General features: G+C 55.1%; 1 long non-coding RNA gene and 1 pseudogene across 1 annotated transcript; both read right to left on the bottom strand.

Moving 5' to 3' along the window:
• Positions 1 to 27791, bottom strand: part of LOC127474808 (uncharacterized) — a 1366245-nt pseudogene that overhangs the window by 512234 nt on the left and 826220 nt on the right.
• Positions 10517 to 21220, bottom strand: LOC127474982 (uncharacterized). Its single transcript, XR_007906039.1, has 3 exons — positions 21141 to 21220; positions 10637 to 10765; positions 10517 to 10555 (listed from the first exon to the last, which is right to left on the bottom strand). It is a non-coding gene; the product is annotated as an uncharacterized LOC127474982 (long non-coding RNA).

Raw genomic sequence — 27791 nt, 5'->3', positions numbered from 1 at the left:
AGCCCGGGGGGACGGGCAGGGACCTGATGGGGATGGACAGGGGCCCAGCAGGGACAGCCAGGGCCTGCAGGGGAAGGCACAGGGACAACCTGGCCCCCCACACTGCCAGGGCTGTCTCTGCTCCTCCTTGCAGGCTCCGTGGCCAGGCACAGTTTGTGTTCCTGGGTGCCCACCATCTCAGCACTTGGAGACGCTCAAATCAGCGCCCGCAGCTCTGCAGCAAAGCCCCAGCTCACCTGGCACACAGGGGATGGACACAGCACCTGCTCGGGGCTCTCACAGCTTCTTGTCTTCCCCACCACGGGGCTCTCCTTCCTCAGCAGCACCTCTGCCTTGCACTTATTCTCAGCCTCACCTCAGGGACAGCTCTGGGCTCACCTCCGCGCCACTTCTCAGCCTCACCTCAGGGCCTGGGCTCAAGGACAGGAACCTGCAGGGAGGGGACATCAGGTGCAAGCTGAGGGCTGCCTGCTTGCACTGGCCTCTGGGCTTCTTTCTCCTTCTACAACCAGCCCAGAACTCAGCCTGCTTTTCTAACACCACACATTTACAGACTAACCTTGGAGATAGATATGGACAGACATCTCTGTCACCCTGGGGATGGAGCCTCAAGCATGTGCTGCCATAGGAATGGCAACCAGAGAATCACAGAATCAGCCACGTTGGAAAAGACCTCCGAGAGCATCAAGTCCAACCCTGGATCCAACCCCGCTGTGCTTCCCAGACCATGGCACTGAGGCCACATCCACTCTCACCTTCAACACCTCCAGGGATGCTGACTCCACCCCCTCCCTGCCCAGCCCATTCCAAGGCCTGATGACTCTCTCAGCAAAAAATTGCTTCCTAATATCCAACCTAAACCTCCCCTGGCACAGCTCAAGACCCAGCCCTCTTGTCCTGCTGTTGCTTCCTGGCAGAACAGCCCCACTCCCACCTGGCTCCAACCTCCTGGCAGGGACTTGCAGACAGTCAGGAGGTCTCCCCTGAGCCTCCTCTTCTCCAGCCTCAACACCCCCAGCTCCCTCAGCCTCTCCTCACACCACTTGTGCTCCACTCCCTTCCCCAGCCTCGCTGCTCTTCCCTGCTCCTGCTCCAGCCCCTCCAGGGCCTTCCTCAACTCAGGGCCCAGAGCTGGACACAGCACTCCAGGGGTGGCCTTACCAGCGCTCAGTCCAGCCCAACAATCACTTCCCTGCTCCTGCTGACACACTTTTCCTCACACAGGTCCCTCTGCAGAGCCCTCCTGCCTTCCAGCACATCAACACACCCCCAGCTTGGTGTCACCTGCACATTTGCTGATGAAATGCCTGGTTCTGCAGGAGTTGGAGATGCTCAAGGGGCAGCAGGACCATGTCAGGGGCCTGGGGGGCCTGGGGGGCTTTGGAGTCTGGGAGGGTCCTGGGGGAGCTGGGGAGGGGCTTTGGGGATTGGGGGTACAGACCAGGACAGACCAGTACAGACCAGGACAGACCAGGACAGACCAGGACAGACCAGGACCTCCTCACTGATCCCCAGATCTCTCCTGGAGCTGGGCCACCTTTTCGTGGGACACCTGAGCCCCCCCCAGGGCCCTCCCAGTACAGTCCAGTGCCCCCAGTACAGCCCACTGTGTTCCTGTCCCAAGGTCTGGGTGATCCCTCTTTGGGGGGGTTGGGAGGGATTCGAGGGGGCACTGGGGAGATTTGAAGGGATCTGGGGGCGGTTGGATGGGGATTTGGGGGGGCTTGGGGGGCTTTGGGTGCATTTGCAGGAGTTAAAACAGGTTTTGGGGCACTGGGGCATCAAAGTGATCTATGAGGGGAGAGGATTAAAGGGAAAATAGAGGTTAAGAGACATTTGGGAGGAGTTAAAAGGGCCAGGGGGGGACATGAGGGACTGCACCACAAGCAGGTGAGTCCTGAGACCCCCTCTGGTGTCCCCAAGACCTTCTTGGTGTCCCCAGTTCCCCCCTTGACACCCCAAGACCCCCCTGGTGTCTCCAATGTCTCCAGGGCCTCCTCACAGCCCCAGTTCCCCCCTTGACACCCCCAATTCCTCTGTTCCCAAACCCCTCCCCACTGTCCCCAAACCCCATCTCTGATGTCTCGAACCCTAATTCTCACCCCAGGAGCCCCCCCCTTGACCCTCTGACAACAAAAACGCCCCCCCCCACGCTCACAGAAAGGTCAAGGGCATCTGGGGACACACTGGGGACAGTCGGGGGGCTTTGTGGGGCACTGGGGGATTACTGGGGCATACTGGGACACACTGGGGGGAACCAGGGGGCACTGGGGGGTTACTGAGGGACACTGGGAGGGACTGGAGGTGAACTGGGGTACACTGGGGATCACTGGCAGAGAACTGGAGAGTTACTGGGGGATTACCAGGACACATGGGGAGACACTGGGAGGTTACTGGGCCATACTGGGGGTTACTGGGTGCTCACTGGAGGATCACTGGGCCATACTGGGGGGCAGTGGGAGGTCACTGGGACACACTGGGTGGTTACTGAGGGGGTTATTAAGCTGTACTGAGGGTCATTGGGAAGTCATTGGGATATACTGGGGGCACTGGGATCCCCTTACCAGGATGTGGTACATCTCCCCCCACCCGGATTTTGGGGGGCATCCCTAGGACCCCTTGGGGCTGGGAGACACCCTGAACCCCACTGCTGGGCTTCAGGGGACCTCCCAAAATCCCCTCAAAACCCCTGAAATTCCTCCCTTGACCCATCAAAACCTTCTCCAGGTCCCCTCAAATCCCCTCAGAGACCTCATCCCGCCCTCGGACCCCCCAAACCTTCTCAGTGACACGCAAAACATATCTGGGACCCCCCAAACCTATTCAGGGACCTCCAGTCCCCCTCAGGGACCCTCAAAACAGTCTGGGACCCCGTAAACCCCCTAGAGACCCCAAAACTACCTAAAAGGTCCCCGAAAAGCCCCCCAGGACCCCCAAACCTCCTCACAGACCCCCAAAGCCCACCTGGGACCCCCCCAAATCTCCTCAGAAACCAAAACCCCCTTGGAGACTCCCAAACCCACTCAGGGACCTTCAAACTCCTCCCTGAGTCCCCTCAGGACACCGAACCCCCTCAGGGACCCCTCACAAAGACCCCGGGAACCCCCGAACCCCCGCGCTAAACCCTCCCGAGCCCTCCAGCCTTTCCACCCACAGCCGCGCTCCCCGCAGCCCCCGAGCGGATCCCCAGACCCCGCTCTCGCCGCCCCCCCAGCCCTCACAGCTCAGCGCAGCGGACGCCGCCTCTCCCGCACTTCTTTCCACGCGGACAAAATGGCGCTCGCTCTGCGCGCGCATCGTCCTTAGAAACTCGCCCCGCAGCCAATCAGCGCGCGGCCACGGCCCCTGCCCGCCCTCTTTGGGCTTCCGCCCCGCGCGGTGCATTGTGGGAGTTGTAGTCCTTGCGGCGAGAAAGGATAGGCCTTTGGGGGTTTAGTTTTTCTGTCTTCTTTTATTATCTCCTTTTTCTTTCTTTCGCTTCTTTCTTTTTTAATTCCTCCTTTTTTTATTCCTCTTTTTTCGTTTTTCTTTCTCTTTTTTTTTCCTCTTTTTTTCTTGTTCTTTCTTTTTGGTTTTTTTTTTTTTTTTTTCTTATTTTTTCCTGTTCCTTCTTTTTCTTTTTTCTCTAAAGTCTAGACGACTTTAGGAATAAATTTAAAAGCCAACACAGTGCTATAAATTTAGGATGTGAACGTAAGGAAGTAGTAATGAAATCTCTGGCAAGACTTCACTCATACTGTGCTCACTAATACTTACCACATCATAAAAATCTGCTTTTTTAAAAATGTGAGAAGACAGTTGATCCCAGGAATAAAAGTTATGAGCTGTGAAGACAAGAACAGAAAAACCCTCCTTCTGAAACAGTCACAGAAAAGGCAAATAAGTGTAACACAATTATGGAGTGATGAAAAGGAGTTCACACAAAGAAATATTTTAGAGATATGCAGAAGAATTACAAGCATTGCCCCATTTTCACTAATTCTTCTTTACTTTATTTGCTATGATAAATAACACAACTGTCTGCTTAAAACTGAGAGAATTTTACTCATTAATACGCTACAGACTACAGAGAGTTTGTGTGCCAGTTCTGCTTCTCACTTGTTCACTAAATCTGAGCAGAACTTCTGATTACACAGAAATCCCAATGGCTGCAGACTGGGCTAGAAGGGAGCAAATCACCATGAAAAACAAAGTCCCAGTGCTCCCTGGGAGTGCAGAAGAGCAGGGACAGTGTCAGGAAAGACATCTCCTGAGAGGAACACAAACTGAACTCAAGTCCAGTTTTCTTCTTTCTTCTATCAAAGTTATTTGGGAGACAGCTGTGACAGTTTTTCTCTAAAATGCAGGTAGAAGGCCAAATCTTGATTTCCTTGACTTTGGCATGACTGACTTATTTGGGCACTTTTTCATTCCCTCACTTCAATTATATGGCAAGGCAGCAGAGAACTCTGGAAAAAGGTTTCTTTAACACAAGTTGAAAATTAAGAGGTTATTTTTAGTTTGAAAAAAAAATTGTGATCTTGTCTTATTTTGCATAAAGGTCATATTCACTCACCTGATGACAGTAAAAAAGCCAACAAACAACATCAGAAATCTCAGACATTAAGGTATGTTTGGCAAATATCATTACTATAGAAAAGAATAAACTGCTGTATCTTCCCTTTCTCTCTCCTTTTCTCTCTTCACTCTCAGTGGCCTTTTTGTCTCATTATCTCAGAATTTTGCAGGGATTTACATTTTCCACTCCTTACAGCACAAGGATATCCCCTTTCAGGTGGTATCCAAGCTACTGTTTGGTTGGAAACAAGCTATATGAAGGAAAAATACTTTAATTATGCAAAGAGTTTCAAGAATTCAGATATAAAATTTCAGATTTTTAAAATTCATTTTCGAAACTACAGAGAAAAATCCCACAGAGAAATTTTTAACTGTAAATAAGTATATACAGTGTAAATAAAGAAATGCATGTTGGAAAAAAAATTGTCTCATAATTGTAAAACAGTGATCAGCAGTAACTTCACAATGGAATACTCCTTTGTCCTCTGTCACTCTCCCTTTTGTACAATCTTCCATCCAGTTCCATCAAGTACTCCCCACAATGGAAATTTCTGGAACAGCATTGTTTTTCTTATCCTTGAAAAGAGAATGCTCCATGTTCACACTCATTAAAAGGCTGTGATTTTGTACCTGATGAGATCTCTCTCACTCTTTGATCAAACAAAACTTCTGTCTAAGTGAAATCTTGGCTGCTGAAGTAAAAAATAAAATTTCTTCTTATTTTAGTGGCACCCAGATTTCATTGAATGATTTACAAAGTGTGAAGGCACTGATTACAGCCCAGTGTAAAATCACCATTACACTCATAATTTACCATGCAATGGAATTGTAGAGCATTTAAAGAGTCATTGTAATAAACATCACAGTAAAGCAAACAGACATTGTCCTAGTATGGAAGATTTCTTTAAACACTGCTAATTTAATTCTAGTTAAACACACATATCCTAGGGAATGCCACGTGCTTTTCAGCAGGATTTTATGTGTAAATCAGGATAACACGTTTTCAAAGCATTAACTAAAAGGAAGCACGAACTAAAACCTATTTAACCAATGAGGTATTGCTTTTAAACTACCACAAGGTCATAAAAAAGATCATTTCAAAGCTGTAAGTTTTCTAATTGTAATCAACAACAATCTAATGATGAAAGAAAGTCCATCTGAATGGCTGTCATAAACCTCTGCACACCCTTGCTTATCTTTAAAGATCCTTTACTTTGTCATTTGGTAAAATTTTCACTACCAAATTTTGCAGTGCAAAATTAAAATGTGGCACTGGAATTAGAAATAACATTGTCTTACTGCTCAGTCTTAAATGAGCAGTGAAACTCAGATGCAGTTTTATTATTCTATAACAAAGTCTATTTGTTAATATTAGGTGCAACTTGACAATAAAATTGGAAAAGTATAAAATGTGCTGGAAATTGACCTTTTCCTTATTTCTCAGTGATCTGTCACACAAACTCTGTATTGGATTTACTCACTTTCCTGAAGTCTTTCTGCTGGTTTGGACCCAAACCTAATCCATCTGTTTGCAAGTAAACTGTTTCAAGTTTAACTGTATTTTGAGCTGTAAGGTTTGTGGGATTTCTCTTTTCTTTGTTTTTGTTTTTCTTTTCCTTTAAAATGGTATGTATGTCACTCTACACTATTCTTACTCAACAGCTACACCTACACATCTCTCAAGATCAAGAGTTGTTGGGCTCTCACATTAGAATTCAAAACTGCCTTAAATTAATTGTTTCCATTGGCATTTATTCAACCAAAGCTAATTCTCCAGGATGGCCATGCAAAGGGAATGCGAAAGGGACACACCTACACCAGCTAGAAATGGAAAAGCTTTCTTGAAAAATAAAAAACCAAACCAACAACCAACCAAAACAAAACCACAGAACAAAACACTCACAGTGTTCAGGGTGTATTTGCTCAATTCTCTCATTTCCAATTGTTATGAAGAGAACAGCCAGAGGGGTTTAGAGCCTCAGTCACTGTAAATCAGCACATTGGAACTGACTTTCTTACAACTAAAGAACCTGGTGGATTCTGGCTCAATATATTGCCAGTAGTTTATGTTACTATTATTAAACAAATTCTCTAAATCTATCCAGTAAGTGCTCCTTGTCAGCACTTCCAACTTCTATTCTAAAACAGGTTCCAAAATGCAGGTGAATCTCTCTATTCTTGGACTAGATCAGCTGTCCCTGATAGAGCACATCACCATTCACAGGAAAAAAATGAAGTACATGATACACCTCTCACCTTCACAATATGTTAACTATACAACTGTTTTCATTCTCTGGTTCCTAAAGTTAACCATGTGACAAATTAGAAGCCAAAAAGGACAATTTTGTTCGTAAGAACTACTAATGCAAACATATTCTTCTGAACTTCCAGTCCTCAGTTGAGAAAATAAATCACATTTTGTTCAACAGAGTGTTTGTGGAATTGTTCCATGCACAGAAAAAGCACTTTTTCCTACTCACCTCCTGGAGGCCTGACAATTGTTACAGCATCACTTATCAAGCTGCCCTGGCTGTTGGATGCATTCACTTGCACTGTGTAGTGAGAAAATGGAATCAGGCCTTTAATGGTACCCACACATTGAATTTCCTGCTGCTGCAGAACATCTGAGTATCATTTACCACAGAATAATGAGTATTATCTGTCATGAAAAAGCAAGAAAGTGGGGAGAAGAACAAATATTAGACCTTGTGTCTGCTACAATTCAGTCTTTAGGAACTAAGTCTTATTCCTACTCAGAAGAAGACTTGCTGGTTTTAGCAACAACACACACACATGAAACTCTGGCTATTGGGGAGAAAAAATATTATTCATCATTTCTCCTGCTTTTGGCAACAGTTTATGGTACCTGTAAATCTTGGAAAATAAACAAACATGAAGCAACCCTGCAGTTGCAGAGCTGACTGCTCTATACTGCAAACAGGAGCCAGCTCTCAGAAATTACTGATCTTCTAGAAAAGTTGTGGGATAACTGCAGATTCCAAACATTAGTGTTAATTCTTGTGCCTATGATACACTGGTAAAAATTTCTGAATTCACCAGAAAAATGCTCACCTTAGGAGTTTATAAGCTAACTCATTGCACAGAGCAGAGAAAGTCACCTGCAGTAACACCTGCTTTCCAGCATGGCCTGCAGTCCCCTCACAGATAAAAGGATTGGAAGGATTCATTTGATCAGCTGAAATCATCAGAGGACACCACAGCAACCTCCATGTCCTTTGCAAACCTTTTAAGATCTCAAACTTAAGACAAAACAATATTCTGCCCTACAAAAATAAAGAAACCCTTTCCAAAATACCCAGTAAGACTAGAAAATAAAAAAAAAAATACATGTCAGGTAGCAATATTTTTCAGATCAATGAAGAGTTCACTCACATATCTGAGAGTAAAGCTGAGCTCGTTTAAAGATTATCCTGTATTTCCAACATATAAAGCCCTCTATAAATGATTAATATTATTACTACTGTTCATCATTCCATGGAGAGCTCTCACAGTGAAGTCAAAGGAAATTCTCTGTTACAAACAACAGCAGAATCACACAAGTCTAAGATCACAGGTATGAGAATCAGACTAAATAGAATATAAAGAATATAACTATTAAAAATATTGTAAGTGAAGTCAGGCATTGTCACAGGTAGCAGACTGAATATTCACATCTGAGTCCTCTACAAAACCTAGATAAGATGGAATTACAAAAACTCTAGAAAAGCAATGTTTTAATTAATTTTTTAAGGGAAACTCCTTGGATTTTATTCAAGTTTTAAATGAGTTGTTAAAATTGAAATGCTATTAAATCTGAAAACCGTTTTCCAATCTCCCCTATTTCCATGATGTGCTCTAACACATGTGTGTGCAGCACATTTCAGTCCTGCTCACAGGACATTTTACCACAGATGAGGGATCTGGATTTTCTCCTGATTTGGGGATTCCTACAAACAATCTCTGATTTACTTACGGTGCAGGTCCACTCCATTCCATTATTTTGGTGTTCACAGAGTGGCACAAAGGGTGTTTTCAGGGATTCTTCTGGTAACACATGACACACTTATTTTCTGAGGTTTTGTGGAGGGGGGGGCAGTTTTGTAGAACTCTTTGTAAACCTGCCTTGTAGCCCAGTTCCTTATTGCTCAAATTCTCCCTGGATGACACCGTGCCAAAGCACCAGAGCACCCGGACAGACTCCAGCAGGGTGAAGGTGGGATGGTTTCATGGAGCCTGATGGATTCAGTTTACACAAGCCCCAGACCCTGTTTTAGATACAGCAATGAAGGCAAAACTTCTTATCCTACCAGAAGAACAACCACGTTTCACACATTCCACACACAGAATCCTGCAGGAGCAAAGTTATTTTGTCTGACATTACTCTTATGGACCCAGGCTGCTCAACCAGCACCACAAAAATGCATCCACATTCCTTGAACTCAGCTCTTCAATTGTACCTCAAACCCTCCTTCTGCACCTTTGTGAAACTGTCCCTGGGTGTGATTTGGGAGCAGATACAACCCAGCATACCTAGGTAGCCTCATCTCCTCGGATGGTAAGATTAATGGGGAGATAGACAACAGGTTAGCAAAGGCATACAGTGCTTTTGGAAAGCTTCATAAAAGAGTTTGGCGAAACAAACACCTGAAGAAAAGTACAGAGATCAGTGTTTACAGAGCCACAGTGCTGTCTACTCTCTTCTACGGATCTGAATCCTGGGTCATCTACCACCACCAGCTGCGACTCCTAGAACGCTTTCGTCAATGCTGCCTCTGCACAATCCTAAACATCCACTGGTCAGATTATGTGACCAATACATCTGTTCTAGAACAAGCAGCAGTCACAAGTATTGAGGTCATGTTGCTGAGAACACAGCTGTGATGGGCAGGGCACGTCTCCAGCATGAAGGACCAACCACCGCCTCCCTAGATCCTGCTCTATGGTGAACTTGCCACCGGCTGTTGCAAGAGAGGAGCCCCAAAGAGAAGATACAAGGACTCCCTGAAACAACATCTCAACCTTGGCCATATTGACCACCATAACTGGTCTGCTCTGGCCTCAAATCGGGAGGCCTGGAGAAACACCATCTATAACGCTGCTGATGCTTTTGAGAACGCACGCAGGATCACCCTTGAGGAGAAAAGACAATGCAGAAAGAATTGTGTCCTGCAGAATATACCACCTAAGGAGTCTTTCTACTGTACCTTTTGCAACAGGACATGTCTATCTCATATTGGCCTTTTCAGCCACCAACGCTCTTGCAACAAACTTGGGTAGTGCCCTCCCCAAATCTTCGTTTGCGAAGCCCAGCCGTGATGAGTATTCTTACTGGATATAACTGTGATATATGTACATCTATATTTTTACTCTAGTTCTGCTATTTGGTTTTTTTTTTTCTCTCTGGGAAGTTAGCTTTTTCACTGGGTCTCGGGGACTTGGCAGGAAGCCAGGTTCAAACCTACACATGACTTCTTTGGGAGAGGCTGTGCTGGGGCCACACTCCAGCCCTGAGCAGTCCCAGCTTTCAGGCAGCATTATGGCTGACCCCCAGGACCCGCGTTGTCAGTTGGCCAGGAAAGTGGGATCCTGGTGTGCTACAGGGTGTGGTGGTGGGCCCCAGCCCTGCCCAGCCCCACAGGGCCCCTCACTCGCCGAGCTTCAGGGGCTGCATGGTGGTCACCTCACAGGAGGACAGAAGCTGCAGACCTGGAGAGTGGCTCTCCTGGGAAGAGCTGTCTTCCATCCAGGCCTGCCTGGGGCAGGTGGGAGGTCTCTTCTCCATCCTGTGAATCAAAGAACACAGGGGAGCCTGCCTACGGAGGGCGTCCGAATGGTGGAGTCGAACACCCTCGGGAAAAATGCCGTGGTCAAATCGCCTCAGGCAAAAGGCCTCAGGTAAAAGGCCTCAGCAAAGTGCCTCAGCCAAAAGGCCTCAGCAAAGTGCCTCAGCCAAAAGGTCAAGGCAAAGTGCCTCAGCCAAAAGGCCAAGGCAAAGTGCCTCAGCCAAAAGGCCGAGGCAAAGAGCCTCAGCCAAAAGGCTAAGGCAAAAGGCCTCAGCCAAAAGACCAAGGCAAAGCACCTCAGCCCAAAGGCCAAGGCAAAGTGCCTCAGGCAAAGCGCCTCGGCCAAAAGGCCTCGGCCCAAATGCCTCAGGTAAAAACGCTTCGGCAAAACGCCTCAGCAAAACGCCAAGTTCCCACGGGGCCACCTGGGGTCGTGGACAAGACGTGGACTGCAGTCGGGGGCTTCTCGCCAGCACCGCACTCCTCTCCTGTCCGGTCGCCGTCCTGACGGACACTGACCCACCGTGGGCCACGGTCGTGCTGAGCACACCTGCTGCAGTGGGTGTCACAAAAGGCCCCTCTGTGACACGCTGCCAGCTGCTAGCAACAGGTCCCAGTGCTTGTTGACATGGCACCTGCCCCCAGCAACGGGTCCCAGGGAACCACCACGCAGGTTGGAACAGGCAGGGTGTCCCTGGGGACACAGGCCTGACTCAGCCCTTGGCACTCATCTGCCCTCAGAGAGTCTCCAGGCCCCACTTTGCTCTCATGTCTCCTCGGGACATCTCAAGAAGCTCCATGTTCAGACAGCCCTGCGTACCCCCAGGACACCTCTTTCCTGTCCCCACACCACAGAGCCTGGCCTCAGAGCCCTTCAGTCACATTAAATGCATAACATTTGCTCAAACTTAACAGAAACCATGGCTTTTGTTGCCTTTTCTCTTTCTCCCACTAACCAGCAAGAGCTTTGCCCCACTCAACAGCTCTTCCAGCACTGGGCTGCTCAGGAGCCCTCCCAAGGCCTTCACCGCACCCCAGGTCCCTGCATGGCACCCCGAGCTGCCCCAGGGGTGGCTGAGTGGCCCTGCCAGGCTGGTGGAGTCCTGGGGGGGTTTAGGGCTGAGGGGGGGGGGATGGCACCCAGGGGGATCCAGCTGGAAGGGCCGGGATCCTCAGCATGCTGGGAGCTGTCATCTGCTGGCACAGCCCAGCTGAGTGGCCACACTGGTCCATCTGAGGGGCCAGGAGCTGTAGTGCTGCTGCTCTTGCCTCAGTTCTGTGTCTCTTCTACAAAATCAGACCAAAGAAGCCCCCAGAAGCCCAAAAGGCCCTGGAACAGCCCCTCTCTGACAGTTCCAGAGGTGCCCTGGAGCTGCTGCCCAGTGTGACCTCGCTCAGGCACCTTCAGAGCCCCGTTCTGCCCTGGGGGGCTGGTGTGGGCATCCACACTGCCTGGGGACAGCCAGTGGGGACAACTGGCAGTCCAGGAAAGACGTGGGCAAGGTTATCTTGGCAAAGAGTCCCCCACTTTGAATTTCCATCCCATTCCCTCAGGACTTGTTCATTTTCCCTTCCGGGCCCTCCAGGCCTAAAACTCTTCTCATCCCACAAGTCTTCTCTGAACCCTCTCTTGTGCTGGGGCTGCCTCAGCCTGGGTCGTTTGCCCCCTCAGCACCCTAAGGTACCTTTTGATGTGCTCCAGAGGCCACAGTTTGTCCCCTGATCCCCGCAGTACCCCTTCATCCCCCTCCCTCACCCTTCCTTGGAACCTCACGAGCCCTCCCTTGACCCTCGACGGACACAAAAGCCCACGGTTTGCTCTTCTGCAGCCAGGAGAGGCCTCTTGGCCACAGTCCCACCACAGGACTCCTCCACCTGCCCTGCAGCTGTCTTCAGGTCAGATCATACAATCACAGAACCATTTAGGTTGGCAAAGACCTGCAAAATCATCGAGTCCCAACTTGCACCCATCCCCACCTTGTCCACTAGAGCAGAGCACTGAGGGAGTGCCATGTCCAGTCTTGTCTTGGATACCTCCAGGGATGGGGATTCCACCAGCTCTCCGGGCAGCCCCTTCCAATGCCTGACAACCATTTCCATCAAGAAAAGCTTCCTCATGATCACACACAAAGCCTCCTGAGGCCTTCAGTGCACCCCAGGCCCCCCAGCAGAAACCACCCTGCCAGGGCTTTCCATGCCACAAGTGTAATACAGAGCTCTTCACTCATTTCCAGCTTCAAGCTCTGCAGCCCCAGCACTTCCCAGGAGCTCTGGGATCCTCTGCAGCCCACTCAGGGCTGAGCGTTCCTTCATGATTCCATCCTTCTATGCCTAGGGGGTCCACCGGAGACCCTTTGAGGCTGCACAGCTGCAGTGCAGGGCTCAGTGGGGCATTTTGGAGTACCGGAGATGCAATTTGGAGTCCACCAAGGAAACGTGGGACTCTGCAGCTACAATTCAAGGGCTTGCTGCTGTGCCACCTCCTGGGGTGCTGGGCCTGGGAGGACACAGGGGTCACAGAATCGGGCACTGTGTGGGGACACAGGGATAACTTTGGTTGCCCAGGCTGGAGAAGAGAAGGTTTTGGGGTGACCTTGCAGCCCCTTCCAGTGCCTAAAAGAGGCTCCAAGGGAGCTGGAGATGGGCCTAGAGTGCCTAGAGTGACAGGACAAGGGGGAATAGCTTCACACCAGCAGAGGGCAGGGTGACATTGGCAGTGGCCCTGAAATGGGGTGAGAAGGCTCGGGCAGCAGCTTGTCCTTTAGCCAAGGCGGCTTCTCCCGGGGAAAGCCCCAGCCAGGGCTCAGCTTGTCCCACAAGCCTGGGGCCAGGGGTGCTGAGGGGGGAGCATCCCGCTGCCTGCGGGACAGCCCAGGAAGGACACGGTCGGCTCGGCACACTCAGCACCGTGCAGCTGAAGGACACCAGGGCTTTGGGCACATTGTTGCAGCTTTATTCATCCCCAGTCCTTTAGCCAAGGCAAGCTGCACCTCTGCCGGGCTCACGGCCAGCAGCAGCGCAGTGCTCGCAGGAGGCCTCTTGGTCTTTGCTGTACGAAAGGACTCCTCAGAATGGAGGCTGTCCGAGCTGCCAGGGAGCTGACAGAGATGTCCCAGTCTTTCTCCAAGGGCTGAAGTGCTGTGACAGAGAGAAACAGAGCCCAGATAAAACCCCATGTCTGCAGAGACCCTCTGGATTCCCGACAGACCACACTCCCCACTCACCGCTCAGGATGTCAGCCTGACTCTCCGTGGTCTGCTCCCTCAGGCGCCGTGTGATGAGTCCTGAGCACAGAGCTCCATTAGCCCCTGCTCCCCAGCCTGCTCCCAGCAGCAGGGCCCCCAGTCCTACCCTCCTCCCCCTCGGCAGGGCTGAGCCCAGGAGCCCCCAGAAGCTCAGGGCAGTGGGACTGAGCAAGGCGGCCACCAAGCCCCGCTGCGTGGGCAAGGCTGGCAGAGGGAGGCAAGACCCTGCCCGGGGTGGCCGCGGCTGGGGCAGTCCCAGGACTGCCCCTCGTTGCTGGGGCAGCAGTGGCACAGGGGCCAGGCTGCCCCAGAGGCACCGCAGGGGCTGGCACTCACCAATGAACCTGACGGCCGCCAGGCGCACGTTGGCCTGAGGGTCCTGCAGGTAGGGCAGGCTCTGGTGGATGAAGTCTTCAGCCCTGCTCCTGCTGTTCTGAAGCTGCAGAGAGAACAAGGCATGTCTCTCCAGGGCTGTCACTGGGGCAGTTGGCTGGAGCAGTGCCTCCTGCCAGCACCTCCTGGGACAGAGAGGCCTCCCCTCCTGCTGGCTACAGGGAGGGGACAGGGGCCAGCAGAAGAGCATTGGGACTCTGTTCTTGAGGGCAGTAACAGGGATGCAGCTCCAGGCTCTGCCCAGCTGCAGAGCCCCCAGCCCAGACATGGGATGGGAGCAGCCCTCCCCCAGCCCGGGCCCCTCAGCTTGTCCTTACCAAGCACGCTCCAAGCTCCCACAGCCGCTCTCTCTGCAGCAGGTGCTTGAGTGTCTTCCACTTCAGCAGCTCGGCGGCAGCAAGAAGGGCTTCCCTGGAGGCCTGCGGGACAGCATGAGCTGAGAGATGGCCCGGGGGCCTGGGCAAGGAGACATCTTGGTTTTGTTCCTGGGGGGATCCTGCCTTTAGGAATCTGGGACATGCCCTAGCCCAAAAGTCTGGGAGCCTTTTGGGGACAGCCCTGGGGGACAGGCGTGGAAGCTCAAAGGCCTGGCCTCTGACACAGCCTGTGGGGATGCCCCTGCTCAGGCCGTGGGAGTCAGGGGCTGCTGCCGAGCCCTGCAGGAGCAGGCAGGGCAGGTGCTGCACAGGGCCGTGCCAGCTTCTTTGGCTGTGCTGGGGGAGCGTTGCCCACTGCCAGCTGCCCTTGCCCCGATGCCCAGGAGCCCTGGGGGTGTCAGCTCAGCCCTCTGTGTGTCAGGGCTCAGCCTTCAGCGCTGTACCTTGGCCACGCTGGGGACCTGGTCGCTCATGCGGAAGAGGAGAGGCACCAGTGCTCGCCACACCTCCTTCCTCATCTTCTTCTCATCCCTGCCGACCACCAACTGCAGCAGCTCTGTGAGCATGCGGATGGAGAGCTCTCGCAGCTCGCTGCACTCCTGGCAGGAAGCAGGAAAAGGGAGCTTTGCAAACAGCAGCTCCCTGCCCACAGTGAAGAGGGCCCTGATCATGGCTGCGGGGAGGGCAGCGGCTGCGGCCTCACATCCCAGAAGAAGCAGCACTGGGCTGCACGGCCCAGAAGCCATCCCAGGAGAGCCCAGGGGAGCAGATCTGGCTCCAAGTGCTGCTCGCAGGGCTGGGCTGCAGGGCAGCTGTCATTGCCCAGTTCCCATCTGAGGGGCTCAGGCTCCACATCAGCCTTACCGAGTCAAAGAGGGGCAGGAGCCTCCCCACAAGCTGCACAGCGATGAAGCTGGCCTTGCTCTTCTTCAGCTGACGCAGAACGTTTCGCAAGGCCAGCAGGATCTTCATCTTGGCATCTTCGCTGCCAACTTGCAGGATCTTCATCATGCCCGGCAGGAAGAGTTCAATGTTTCTGGCCTGTAGAGAGAAGAGAATGTCCATTGGGTGAAGAGGGTCGTGCCTGAAAAGCTCCCCAGGCAGCCACCCCAGGCCCTACCATGGCAGGGAGTGCGTTTGGAGCAGTCACCCCACATTGTGAGTCCCAGGCCAGGCCAAGCCACTGCTTTCCACCCAGCCCCAGCCCCCGTTTGCCGACAGGGCTGCCCCTGACACCGCCCTGCTCACCATCTCGGCTCTGTGCGACAGCCCAACGAGCCCTTCCAGCAGCAGCCTGGCCGTCCTCACGTTTGGACAGCCCTGATGGCTCTCGAGGTCAGGCTCCTCAGCCAACTCCTCCCACTCAGCCTTCCTGGAGGATGACTGCAGGAGCAAACAGAGCCGTGAGGGGCCCGCAGAGCCTGCAGGGCTGGTGGGAGGGGACCAGGGCCTTTGGTGGTCCCTCACAGCCATGGGCTGGGTGCGGGGGCCTTCTGCGGAGCAGCGGAAGCACTGTCTGTGCAGCAGGTTGGCAAAGCCCTCCAAGATCTTGGCCAGTGTCTCCGGCATGGAGGACATCAGCTCCCACAGCTCCGGCGCAGTGCTGGAAGGCAGAGAAGGCAGAGCACTGTCAGCAGGGCTGCCTCAGCCACAGGGCTGTGGCCTGGAGCAGCCCCCCAGAACCTGCCCCTTGGAGCCCTGGCTGCGTGTCCCCGGGGGCCCTGCCCGCGCGGGCAGGACGGGGCTGAGGGCGTGTTCCCCGTGGGGCTGGAGCACCGTGCTGGCTCTGGGCTGGCTGGGCCAGCTTTGGCTGCTGTGAAGCAGGGCTGGAAAGCGTGGGGGGATGGAGGGCCTGACTCTGCAGGCTGTCCTGCAGCGTTCCTTGGCTCTGGCAGCCAGAGAGTCTCGGGGTCCCTCTCCCCACAGGGGACAAGCCCACCCTCAAGGCCATCAGGGCCAGTACCTGTCTCCTTGAAGAGCTGCCTTGCACAGGAGGATGACCACTGTGGTGGGGTACAGGTTGGTCATCAGGTGAAGCAGTGACTCCGCTTTCTCCCGCGCTGCCTGTGTGCTGCAGTATGGCAGGCTCTCAAGGATGCTGCTGACTATCTTGGGCGCCTGCAGGGAACACAGGTGAGGATGGCACTGCCCCCGGAGTGCAACCATGTGCTCAGTTGCCCTTCCCATTCCTCTCTGCAGCCTTGAGGTGGCTTGGGGGGGCCCAAGTCCCCTGTGCTCGGGAGGGAGGGATGCAGGGAGGAACAAGGCCCAAGAGGGCTGAAGGGCACGACAATGCAGCCACAGCCCACTTACATCTGTCAGCCAGACGTCCGGGTCCTCCAAGGCCACATCCAGCAGGCTGCTGGGCACCTACTGGTCGAGGATGCTGGCATCTCCCAATGCCTCGATGGCCACGAGGATGACATCCGTCCTCTCGTGGGACTGCAGGTATTTTCCAAAGGCCTATGGCAGCAAGGAAGGAAGACACGTCACGCTGAGTGCCCTGATGGTGCTGCTTGGCTGAGCAGCTCGAGCGGCCCTGGTCGGACGTGCCCACCACTGCTGACAGCAGTGCCCACAGCAAAGCTGGCAGCAGTGCCTGCAGTCCCTGCATGGCAGAGGATGAGCAGAGAGGGCCCTCCTGCTGGGGGAGGAGGGCTCATGGGCACAGGCTGCTGGCCCCACCGAGAACCAGGGACTTGCTGGTGGCCAGGAGCACTGGAGCTCCTACTGGGGCTGAAGCTGCTGCTGGGCCACTGGAGTGCAGCCCTCGTGCTGTCCCTGCTCAAGGATGGCAGGAACCCTCTCCCCAGGGAGCTGAGTGCACGCCAGCCCCATTGCTGTGGGGTCCTTTGGCTCACAGCAGTGCCCTGCTGGTGCCACGGACAGGAGTCCCAGCAAGGGCACAGCTCCTTACCTTGGCACAGTCCCTGGCGCTCAGAGAACACAGCGCGGAGGTGGTCACGGCTTCCCGGTGGACTTGGCCTGCTCTGTCCTTTAGCCTGGATTCAACTAAACACCAGGGCAAACACACAAGAGTCAGGAAGGCAGAGCAGCTTTGCCAGTAAGCTCACCAAACTGCCCTGGCATCTGCTGGCAAGGGGGCAGGACAGGAGCAGTCCAGGATTTTGGGAGGGCATCAGGAACAGCTTCTTGCTACAGGCACTGGAGGGACCAGCCAGGGTGGGGGATCTGCTCTTCCCCACCAGGGAAGACGTGGCTTTGGGACAGGGAAGTCAAGAGGGGCTTTGGCTGTGGGACCCACAAACCAGCAGGCTGCAAAATCCTGAAAGGAAGGGGAGGAAGGAGAGCAGCAGCAAACAGATCCTGGCCTTGAGCAGAGCGCTCAGCCTCTGCAGCAAAGTGGCAGCTGGGAAGCTCTGGGAAGCAGTTGGGAGGGGCAAAGGGGGTCAGGAAGCAGATCTCTCAGGAGATGTCTGTGTGCAGAGTAGATGAAGCCCAGCACTGCTCTGCCTATTTTACTTACAGATGAACTCAGCCAGGGCAAAAAGAGCATGGAAAGCTGCACAGCTTGTCTGCTCCTCAGAGAACCGGAAAAGGATGAGACGTCCCAGCAGCTTTCCTAGGAATGGGAGCTGGATCTCCCCAGAGCAGACAGGTCCAGCAGTGCCTCTTCTGACGTTGGCATGGGCCTTGATGAGGGAGGCATGAGCAGAAGGGCTGAGGGCACAAAGGTGGTGCCAAAGCCCCCCTTTCGAGAGTCTGCCCAGGGCTGGATTCCTGGGGAGATCAGGCTTTGCAGAGCCCTGCGTCCCCGTCTCTCAGAGCAGCCATGTGGGCAGCAGCCCTGGCCTGGAGAGCAGCAGGGATGGGGGCATGGCCTGGCTGGAGGGGGCCTGGTCCTTACCTGCAGAGTGGAATAGTCGGACAGCACACAGGCCAGCACATCGATCCTTGCCATGGCCCTCTCCCTCACAGCCTCTCTCTCGGATCTGGTGAAGTCCAGCAGCAGCTGGGACAAGAGAAGCAGCGGGTGAGCCCTGGGAGCAGACTCCAACACCAGCAGCAGCACAGCTCCACTCCTGGGCTGCACTCGCCCCATCCCTCAAGGCTTCCTCTCCCCTCCAGCAAAGCCTGCAGTGGGGTGTCTGCCCCTGGATTCCCACCCAGGTCGGGCACAAAGGCCCCAAAGCCAACCTCATGGCCAGGCAGGAGGGCAGGTGCCACCCTCTGCAGCCCCTGTGCTCCACAAGAGCCTGGGGCCTGCCCCTGCTTCCCCACAGGAGGTGGGCACCCTCCCTGCAGGGTACTCTGCCTGTTCAGCACTGCTCTAGGCACCACTCAGTCAGGAGTGGGTAAACCCTCCCCTCCAGGGTGAGGAACAGCTCTGGGACTCCCCCCCTTTTTGCTTGTGCCAGACCTCCAAGATGCCCTGCAGCTCCTCGCTGACTCGAGAGGCAGGAAAGCTGAGCACCATTGTCCTCAGCATGCTGTCCATGGAGTTCAGGGTCTGCAAGGAACACAGAGAGCAATGGCAGTCATTCTGCTGTTCCTCCCAGCCCCAGGAGAGCCATCTGAACCCCCCGTGCCACAGGAGGAGGAGGAGGATGCCCACACTTCCCGGGAGAGACATGGGCATAGACAATCTGCGAGGGCAGAGCAGCCTGTGGCACAGGATGCAGCCAGGCCCACGGGAAGGGGACAGAGGCACGAGGGGGGGAAGTACCCTGCCCTGCCTGGGATCCCTGCTCCTGTGGCACCATGGGATAGCCAGGGAGCAGGCCAGAGGGGCTGGAGGCCCCTGGAGCTCCCCCAGCACTTACCTTGATGTAGAGGGCAAGGTCCTCTTTTGGCATTTCCTTCTCTGCAGGCAGCCAGAAGACACTTGAGAAACACGCATGGAGGAGGTTTTTGGCTTTGCCCTCCAGCGCTGTGTCCACCAAGCTGCAGGGAGAGGGCAGGACACTGGTTGCATACGGGTGCTGGGAGCAGCCCCTCGACAACTCGTGCGGGTGGCATCGGACCTCTGAGCCAGGGGGTCTGTGACGGATGGGCAGGTACCTCAATTTCTCCAGGGCCAGCATGGAAAGATGCCGAAGGTCTGTGCACAGCTGGTCCCTTGGCTCTTCTTCCAGCAGCGCCTGCAGAGCACAGGCGGGATGGCACCTGCTGGCAGCTGCCAGCACCCAGGGCCTCCAGTCCCTGACCCGCCCAAGTGCTGTCCACACAGGCTGCCTGTGCCAGGGGGCTTTGCTCCCTTCGCCACATTGCCCAGAGTGCCCTCACCTTGATGTTCTCTGACAGCTGGTACATGTCACAGAACAGGTCCAGGCCCTGGGTCAGGCCGTGGTTCAAGGCGCTTCGGCACAGCACGGAGATGCTCTGAAGAAATGTGGCCTTGTCTCTCTCCTCCTGACAGCCAGGGGACAGAGACACAAACATGGATTGTGAGTGGGCGGACACAGCCAGCAGGACCGCAGCACTGGGGGTGCAGTGCCCTGTGGGAGAAGCAGCCCTGCCCTGCCAGCACCCCTCCAGTAGCCTGGCAGCACAGCCCCTGCCAGCAGACAGCAGCACAGCCGCCCTCCAGCTGGCTGCAGTTACCTTGTTGGGGCTGGTGACAAAGGCCAGGATGGAATCAACAGCTTCCTGCTCCTCCTTGTAGATGGGCAACCAGCTGGAATCTAAGGGGTGAAAGAGCAGGGAGAGCTGCAGAGGGTCCAGCGAGAGGAGGGAGCAAAGGATATCTGCCCTCCACCCAGCTCTCTGCCCACTGCCTTGGCACAGCCTTCCCTTGCAGCTCCTGGCTGGAGGGTGCCCGGCAGAGGAGCTGCCATGCCTGGGAAAGCCCCAGTGCCCCAGGCTGAGGAAGGCAATGGCAGACAGGCAGGAAAGGCCCAGGCTCCCACAGCACGGCTGCCTCCTGCCAGCCCAGCTGGCCCTCGCTGCCCACAGCCCAGAGTCCCTCTGCCCTGTCCTTCTTTGGGAGAGGCTGTGCTGGGGCCACGCTCCAGCCCTGAGCAGTCCCAGCTTTCAGGCAACATCACGGCTGACTCCAGGACCCCCACTGTCAACTGACCAGGAAAGTGGGATCCCGGTGTGCTACAGGGTGTGGTGGTGGGCCCCAGCCCTGCCCAGCCCCACAGGGCCCCTCACTCACCAAGCTTCAGAGGCTGCATGGTGGTCACCTCGTAGGAGGACGGCAGTTGCAGACCTGGAGAGCGGCTCTCCTGGGAAGAGCTGTCTTCCATCCAGGCCTGCCTGGGGCAGGCGGGGGGTCTCCTCTCCATCCTGTGAATCAAAGAACACAGGGGAGCCTGCCTACGGAGGGCGTCCGAATGGTGGAGTCGAACACCCTCGGGAAAAATGCTGCGGCCAAATCGCCTCAGGCAAAGCGCCTCAGGCAAAAGGCCTCAGCAAAAGGCCTCAGCCAAAAGGCCAAGGCAAAGTGCCTCAGCCAAAAGGCCAAAGCAAAGTGCCTCAGCCGAAAGGCCAAGGCAAAGTGCCTCAACCAAAAGGCCAAGGCAAAAGGCTGCAGCCAAAAGGCCTCAGCAAAGTGCCTCAGCCCAAAGGCCAAGGCAAAGTGCCTCAGCCCAAAGGCCGAGGCAAAAGGCCTCAGTCAAAAGGCCAAGGTAAAGTGCCTCAGCCCAAAGGCCAAGGCAAAAGGCCTCAGCCAAAAGACCAAGGCAAAGTGCCTCAGCCCAAAGGCCAAGGCAAAGTGCCTCAGGCAAAGCACCTCGGCCAAAAGGCCTCAGTCCAAATGCCTCAGGCAAAAATGCTTCGGCAAAACGCCTCAGCAAAACGCCAAGTTCCCACGGGGCCACCAAGGGTCGTGGACAAGATGTGGACTGCAGTCGGGGGCTTCTCGCCAGCGCCGCACTCCTCTCCTGTCCGGTCGCCGTCCTGACGGACACTGACCCACCGTGGGCCACGGTCGTGCTGAGCACACCTGCTGCAGTGGGTGTCACAAAGGGCCCCTCTGTGACACGCTGCCGGCTGCTAGCAACAGGTCCCAGTGCTTGTTGACATGGCACCTGCCCCCAGCAACGGGTCCCAGGGAGCCACCACGCAGGCAGGAACAGGCAGGGTGTCCCTGGGGACACAGGCCTGACTCAGCCCTTGGCACTCAGCTGCCCTCAGGGTGTCTCCAGGTCCCACTTTGCTCTCATGTCTCCTCGGGACATCTCAAGAAGCTCCATGTTCAGACAGCCCTGCGTGCCCCCAGGACATCCCTTTCCTGTCCCCACACCACAGAGCCTGGCCTCAGAGCCCTTCAGTCACATTAAATGCATAACGTTTGCTCAAACTTAACAGAAACCATGGCTTTTGTCACCTTTTCTCTTTCTCCCACTGACCAGCAAGAGCTTTTCCCCACTCAACAGCTCTTCCAGCACCGGGTTGCTCAGGAGCTCTCCCAAGGCCTTCGCCACACCCCAGGCCCCTGCGCGGCACCCCGAGCTGCCCCAGGGGTGGCTGAGTGACCCTGCCAGGCTGGCGGAGTCCTGGGGGGGCCTTAGGGCTGAAGTGGGGAGGAGGATGGCACCCAGGGTGATCGAGCTGGAAGGGCCGGGATCCTCAGCATGCCGGGAGCTGTCATCTGCTGGCACAGCCCAGCTGAGCGGCCGCATTGGTCCATCTGAGGGGCCAGGAGCTGTAGTCCTGCTGCTCTTGCCTCAGTTCTGTGTCTCTCCTACAGAATCAGACCAAAGAAGCCCCCAGAAGCCCAAAGGGCCCTGGAACAGCCCCTCTCTGACAGCCCCAGAGGTGCCCTGGAGCCACCTGCCAGCCCAGCTGGTTCTCGCTGCCCACAGCCCAGAGCCCCTCTGCCCTGTCCTTCTTTGGGAGAGGCTGTGCTGGGGCTGAGCTCCAGCCCTGAGCAGTCCCAGCTTTCAGGCAACATCATGGTTGACCCCCGGGACCCCCGTGGGTCGGGAAAAATACACAGCTCAGGGGGGGCAACCCCTACAATAAATAACACAAGTGGCCCTTGTTTTTCTGCTTTGCTCAATCCCGGAAGTCGCTGCTGCAGCAGGCCCGTGTCTAAAGTTGCTCTTTCCAAGTCTCGTAGTCCTGGTGTTCACCTACAAAAAATTGATGAATTTAAAAAAAAAGAAAAGATGTGGCAATGCTGTTCATGAAGCCTTCAGCAGTCACCAAGAGTTCTGTTCTGCAGAGATTTCAACTATTTCCTAAATTCCACACTCGTGGCTTCAGGCCATGACTTGCCAGAGCAGTCCCAGAGCTGGCCACTGCCCAGAGATGCCCTGGGGCAGCTCAAGTGCCCAAGTGGGACAAGTGGCCCAGGGTGTGTGGGAGCCGTTTGGAGCAGGAGCTGGTGGGCAGGAAGGGCCCATCTGGGGAGGGGCAGGGAATCCCCCCCTGCAGCCCTGCTGCCCAGGCTGAGGAGGGTCCTCTCCAGCCCAGCAGCACATCGTGTGCCCTTGGGGGCTGGGCTGCCAGGGCTGTTCCCAAGAACTGACTGGCCAAGGTGAGGAGTGTCAGAGACTGAAATGGTTCATGACTGTCCTGGGTTAAAAAGGGTTTTCCCCTGGAGTTGGAAAGTGGTTAACCACAGCAGGTGGTATTCTTGGTGTTGACCCAATCAGCACCCCTGCAAAGTTAAACATATCACAACAGGTTGGAAAAGAAGAGATTATGTAGCTGAAAGAAGAGCAGCAGCCATGGTCTGAGACCACGAGGAGAGAGAGGGGCCAGGGAGCCCCGTTGGGGGTCAAGACCCCCCAGCCCTCTGGCTGGGGCTGTAGAAAGTCGGAACAGTGTTAAACTGGGCCGAGTACTGTGGCCAAGAGCTGAAAGAGTTTTTCTCCACTGTGAGTGGGCAGCAGGAAAGGCAGCAGAGACAGCACCAACAGAGAGCTGTGGCCCAGGAGATGTTGGGGGTTTGTGGCATGGCCCGGGACACCATCCATGGATATAATAACTCATAACTTCTTCGAGTGTGGGGGCTTCCCTCCCCCACCCCCAACGGATCAAGGCCACCACTTCAACTGACAGACATGGAAGCTGCAACTCCCAAGTTCCAATGCTGGACCCCGTGGGCAGTGACTATAGACATCTTTCCACTCTCAGCTTTGCTTTCCCTTACTCTCCCTCACCCTTATCCTGTCTTTCTTTCTCTCCCTTATGCATTTTCCCTAAAGGTTCTCTTTATGCCATATTGCTGTAGATGAGAGATAGAGATGATAACACCCAAAATGGCAACATACCTGTTTACCTTTGAAACAACATTGTTCTGAAATATACCCATATGTTTTCAAACAGCGATTACTCAGTATCGTTTCACTCTAATCCAACTCAAGGGATTTAATAATAAGAACCTGGTTACCCCCCCCTTTCTGGGTGGGTGGTAACAGACCCCTTGTAGCAGAATGTTCTACCTGGAAAAGAATCTGATGGGAGAATGCAAGCTCTCTGTGTGAGTTGCTGTTGGTGCCAAAGGCTTGGTTTAGTGTTGAATTGTGCCAAACCCAGCCTGGTTCCCCAACCTTCCAACACACATGCTGCTTTTGGAAGCAGAGTTTGACAGATCAGCTGCTCACTGGCCTGGGAATATGTGACTGAGATCCATCAGTGACAAAGCATAAAAGCCCAAGGCCAACTTTCATAGAGCAGATTCATCCAAAGACTTTCTTGAACTCTGTGTGGAGCTTCTGCTGTGAAGCAGGGACAGCTCTTGATGGTCACTGCCCAGGGGGTAAAAGAAAGAGAGAGCTCTGCCTTGATTTATTTCTATCAGGACCCTGCCGGGCCCTCCCCGCTTCCTGCCGGGATCGGACACCGCCGGCGGCCCCGGCCCTGCCGGGCTCCATCAGCCTGAGCAATTGCTGCCAAGGAGGGGCCGGGGGCTTCCTCTTGGCCTTCGTCTCCCTGGCGCTGGGGCTCGGCTTCTACCTGCGCCAGAAGGTGAGGGGGGTCCCAGGGGGTCGTGTGTCCCCCCAGAGCATCTGTGCCCCCCCGGGGACCCCCCACCCCGCTGTCACCCCCTTTTCTCTCCCCACAGAGCTCCTGAGCCGGCGGCGGCCGCAGCCCCTCCCCGGGGCCTCGGGCCCAGCCTGGACCCCTCCTATCCCTGTGAGGATTTTGGGGGGTCGTGTGTCCCACCATCCCTGCTTTTATTCTGACACCACCCAGCTGCTCCCAGTGATGCCAGTAAAGCTTCCCAGTTCTCCCCAGTCCCGGTTATTGAGGGACAGTGGGGAAATGGCGTGGGGGAATCCCAAGGGTTGGAGCTGAGTCTGGGGGGGCAGAACTGGCCCTGGGATGGATGGGGAATGGAGACCCCCCTGTGTTTCTCCGTGTCACCCCGCTGTGGAGGGGTTTAGGAGGGCACCTGCCCCTCAATGGGCACCCAGCTCATCCCAAAAGGTGCTGGGAACCCCCCTGCACTTCCCTAAAGCACCTCAAGAACCCCCAAACACACTCAAAGCCCAGCCAGGACCCCCTCCAACCCCTTTCCTTGGGGGACTTCTCTGGGCACTGGTGGTGCTGGGAGCCCCCCCGGCTGTGGGCGAGGAGCTCTCAGGTAAGCAGGGGGTGGGAAGGGGGAGGTCAGTGGGAAAAGGGGGGTCAGAGGGGACAGAAGGGGTGGTGGGACCCCAAACTGAGTGGGAGGGGAGTGGGACGCCCCAAAAGTGGAGGAGGGAGGGGCACTGAGGTTTGGGGGATGATGGGAAATGGGTGGGAGAGGACAGAACAGTTGGGAAAGGGGAGGGTGGGACCCCCAAACTGAGCATGAGGGGGCTGGGGAGTGTAGGGATGATGCGGAAGGGGTGGGAAAGGAGGAAAAAAGTAGAGGTTGGGACCCAAAAAGTGATCCTAGGTGGGTTGTGGATTGAGGGGACCACGGAAGAGTGGGAGGAACAGGGAGAAGGGTGGAAAAGGGGTGGTAGTCCAATGATCCCATGAGGGTCTTTGGGCACGGGGGGATTGGCAAAGGGGACTGGCCCCCCTGAGCTCCAAACTTTCTGTGGGGTGCTGGGGGCTGCTGGATCCAATCTCAGCCTTGGGTCATGACAACAGTTTCAGTTTAGAGGAATTACAGAGGTGGGACTGAACCACTTTTGTTTCCCAAGTTTTAATGATGGAAAATCAGATTTATTGATAGAAATGAATTATTTAGGGTTACAAATGATAAGACAAAAGATCTTCTTTAGAATTATTTACTGCACAGTATACATACTGAAACTACCAGGAGTACAGGATAAGATAGGACAGTGCTCTACACTAAAGCAATTGTTGAAGCAAATCTACTCAAGCTGGCACAAAAGCAATAATTCTTAATTAGAGATGGATGGAACTCCCCCAGACCAACGCTCATTGGGAGATCTCTGCTCTCAGCCTCCAGGAGAGACCTGGAAGGTCTCCCCGGCCAAGGCAGGAATCTCCACAGCCCCAAGAAAGGTTCTGTTGGAAGAAGCTGCCCCTGTGAAATGGGACTGGCCCTTTGTGGTGGAAAGGGATGGACTGACAGTCACTGGACTCCAGGGGTTGCCTCAACCATCAGGGGCTTCATTTGGGGTGGAAGCAGTGGCCGAAGCTCTTCCTGCAGTCGGGGCACTGGTGGGGCTTCTCTTACTGGTGGGTCCGTTGGTGTTTGGTCAAGGTAGAGCTCTGGGTGAAGCTCTTCCCACACTCCCCACACTTGTAGGGCCTCTCCCCTGTATGGATGCGCTGGTGGGTGATGAGGGTGAAGTTCCGGTTGAATCCCTTCCCGCAGTCAGTGCAGCGGAAGGGCCTCTCATCCGTGTGCGTCCGCTCGTGCAGGAGGAGATTCCAGCTGGTCTGAAACCTCTTCCCACATTTCGAGCACTTGTAGGGACGTTCCCCAGTGTGGATGCGTTGGTGGGTGACGAGGTTGGAGCTGTCCTTGAAGCTCTTCCCACATTCCCCACACGTGTAGGGCCGTTCCCCAGTGTGGATGCGCTGGTGGGTGACAAGTTTGGAGATCTTACTGAAGCTCTTCCCACATTCCCCACATGGGTAGGGACGTTCCCCAGTGAGGATGTGCTGGTGTCGGATCAGGTGGGCGCTCTTCCTGAAGCTCTTCCCACATTCCAAGCACCTGAAGGGTTTCTCCCTGCTGGGAGGCTGCTCAGGGACCACCAGCTCAGAGCTCCCCCTCAAGCTCCGGCCGCCTTCCCGGCACAGGCTGGCTCTTTCCTCCTCAGAGCACCCTGGGCTGGCTTTGGAGCCCCTCCTGCAGGGGGATCTCCGGCCCTTTTCCTCCCCGCTGCCTTCCTGCGCCGGGGAGCCCTTCAAAACGGCCTCTCCCACCAGGGTCTCACGGGGGGATTTGTCCTCCGGGCTCTCCGTCCTCAGCTCGGGGCCTGGGGCAGGAAGCAAGAAGGACAGGCAGGGGATTTGCCTCCGGCCCACAGGGAAGGCCAAGGACATCCCCCCAGCTCCGGCCCCGGCAGGACGGCGGCGCCAGCGGGGTTGTCCTGCAGCCGGGGCCATGCTGGGCTGACAGAGCCAGCACAACACCCGCCCAAAGGGACACTGACTTCCTCCTCACCTGCCTGGGGGGCCCAAGGCATCTTCCTCTTCCTCGCAGCCTCCTCCTCCATCCGACCAAGCTTTGGGAAGGACAAATCCTGATGGGGGGGAAAACAAGGGCTGAGCGTGTTGGCTTGGGGGTTCCTCCTGCCCAAGTCCATCCCTAGAACTCACCGGGCATCCTGTGACCATAAAAACCTCCAAAACACTAAAATTCAGCCCAGAGAAACCCAAAACACCGAGAATCAGGCAAAAAAACCTCTCAGAAATAGCAGGATGAACCTCCTGCAAACTACAAAAATTTGAGATTCAGGCAAAAAGTACTCCAAAATATAAAGATTCAGCCCAAAAAAACCTCCTCCTGAAGTTCCTGCATCTGATCTCTCTGCTCTGGTGTTCGGAGGGTTACCCCTGTCTGGAATTCTGGGGGTCTCAGTTAAGGATGCTGAGAGTGTTGGGGGTCCCAAGGCTCCCTTCTCCTCTGACTCTCACCTTCAGGGTGCCCCCTTCCCAGACATTCCCACGCTCCAGGTTCTCCACTTTGTTGTTCTGGGGATCCCAGGGGTCCCCACTGTCCAGGCTTCCCCTTCTCCACACCCCTGGTTTCAGGTTCCCAGGGCTCCTCCCTCTCCGTGCTCCCCCCTCCAGGCTGCCGGGGGTCCCCCAGCTCCGCCATCTCCCCGCTCCGCCCTCCACACTCGGCAGCTCCCGGGCTCCACACCCACCCCCGGCACTCCCGGGGGGCCCCAAACCCGCTGTGTCCCCCCCGCCGGCACCGGGCTGACAATGGAGCCGGCGGGGCCTGACCCAGCAACACCAACCCCACCGTGGGGGGGACCCACATCCCCCCACCCACCGCCGGGGCTCTGCCCCCAACCCAGCCCGGCACCCCCAAAAAACACCTCCTGTCCACCCCCAAGGCACCCATGGGTGGAGCAAAAATAGAAACAGCCAGAGAA

Source organism: Manacus candei, unplaced genomic scaffold (assembly GCF_025592945.1).
Source record: "Manacus candei isolate 608988 ecotype Guabito, Panama unplaced genomic scaffold, ASM2559294v1 h1tg000045l, whole genome shotgun sequence".
Classification (NCBI taxonomy): domain Eukaryota; kingdom Metazoa; phylum Chordata; class Aves; order Passeriformes; family Pipridae; genus Manacus; species Manacus candei.
Note: the sequence above shows the minus strand (reverse complement) of the source record. Positions and strands in the feature narration are given on the sequence as shown.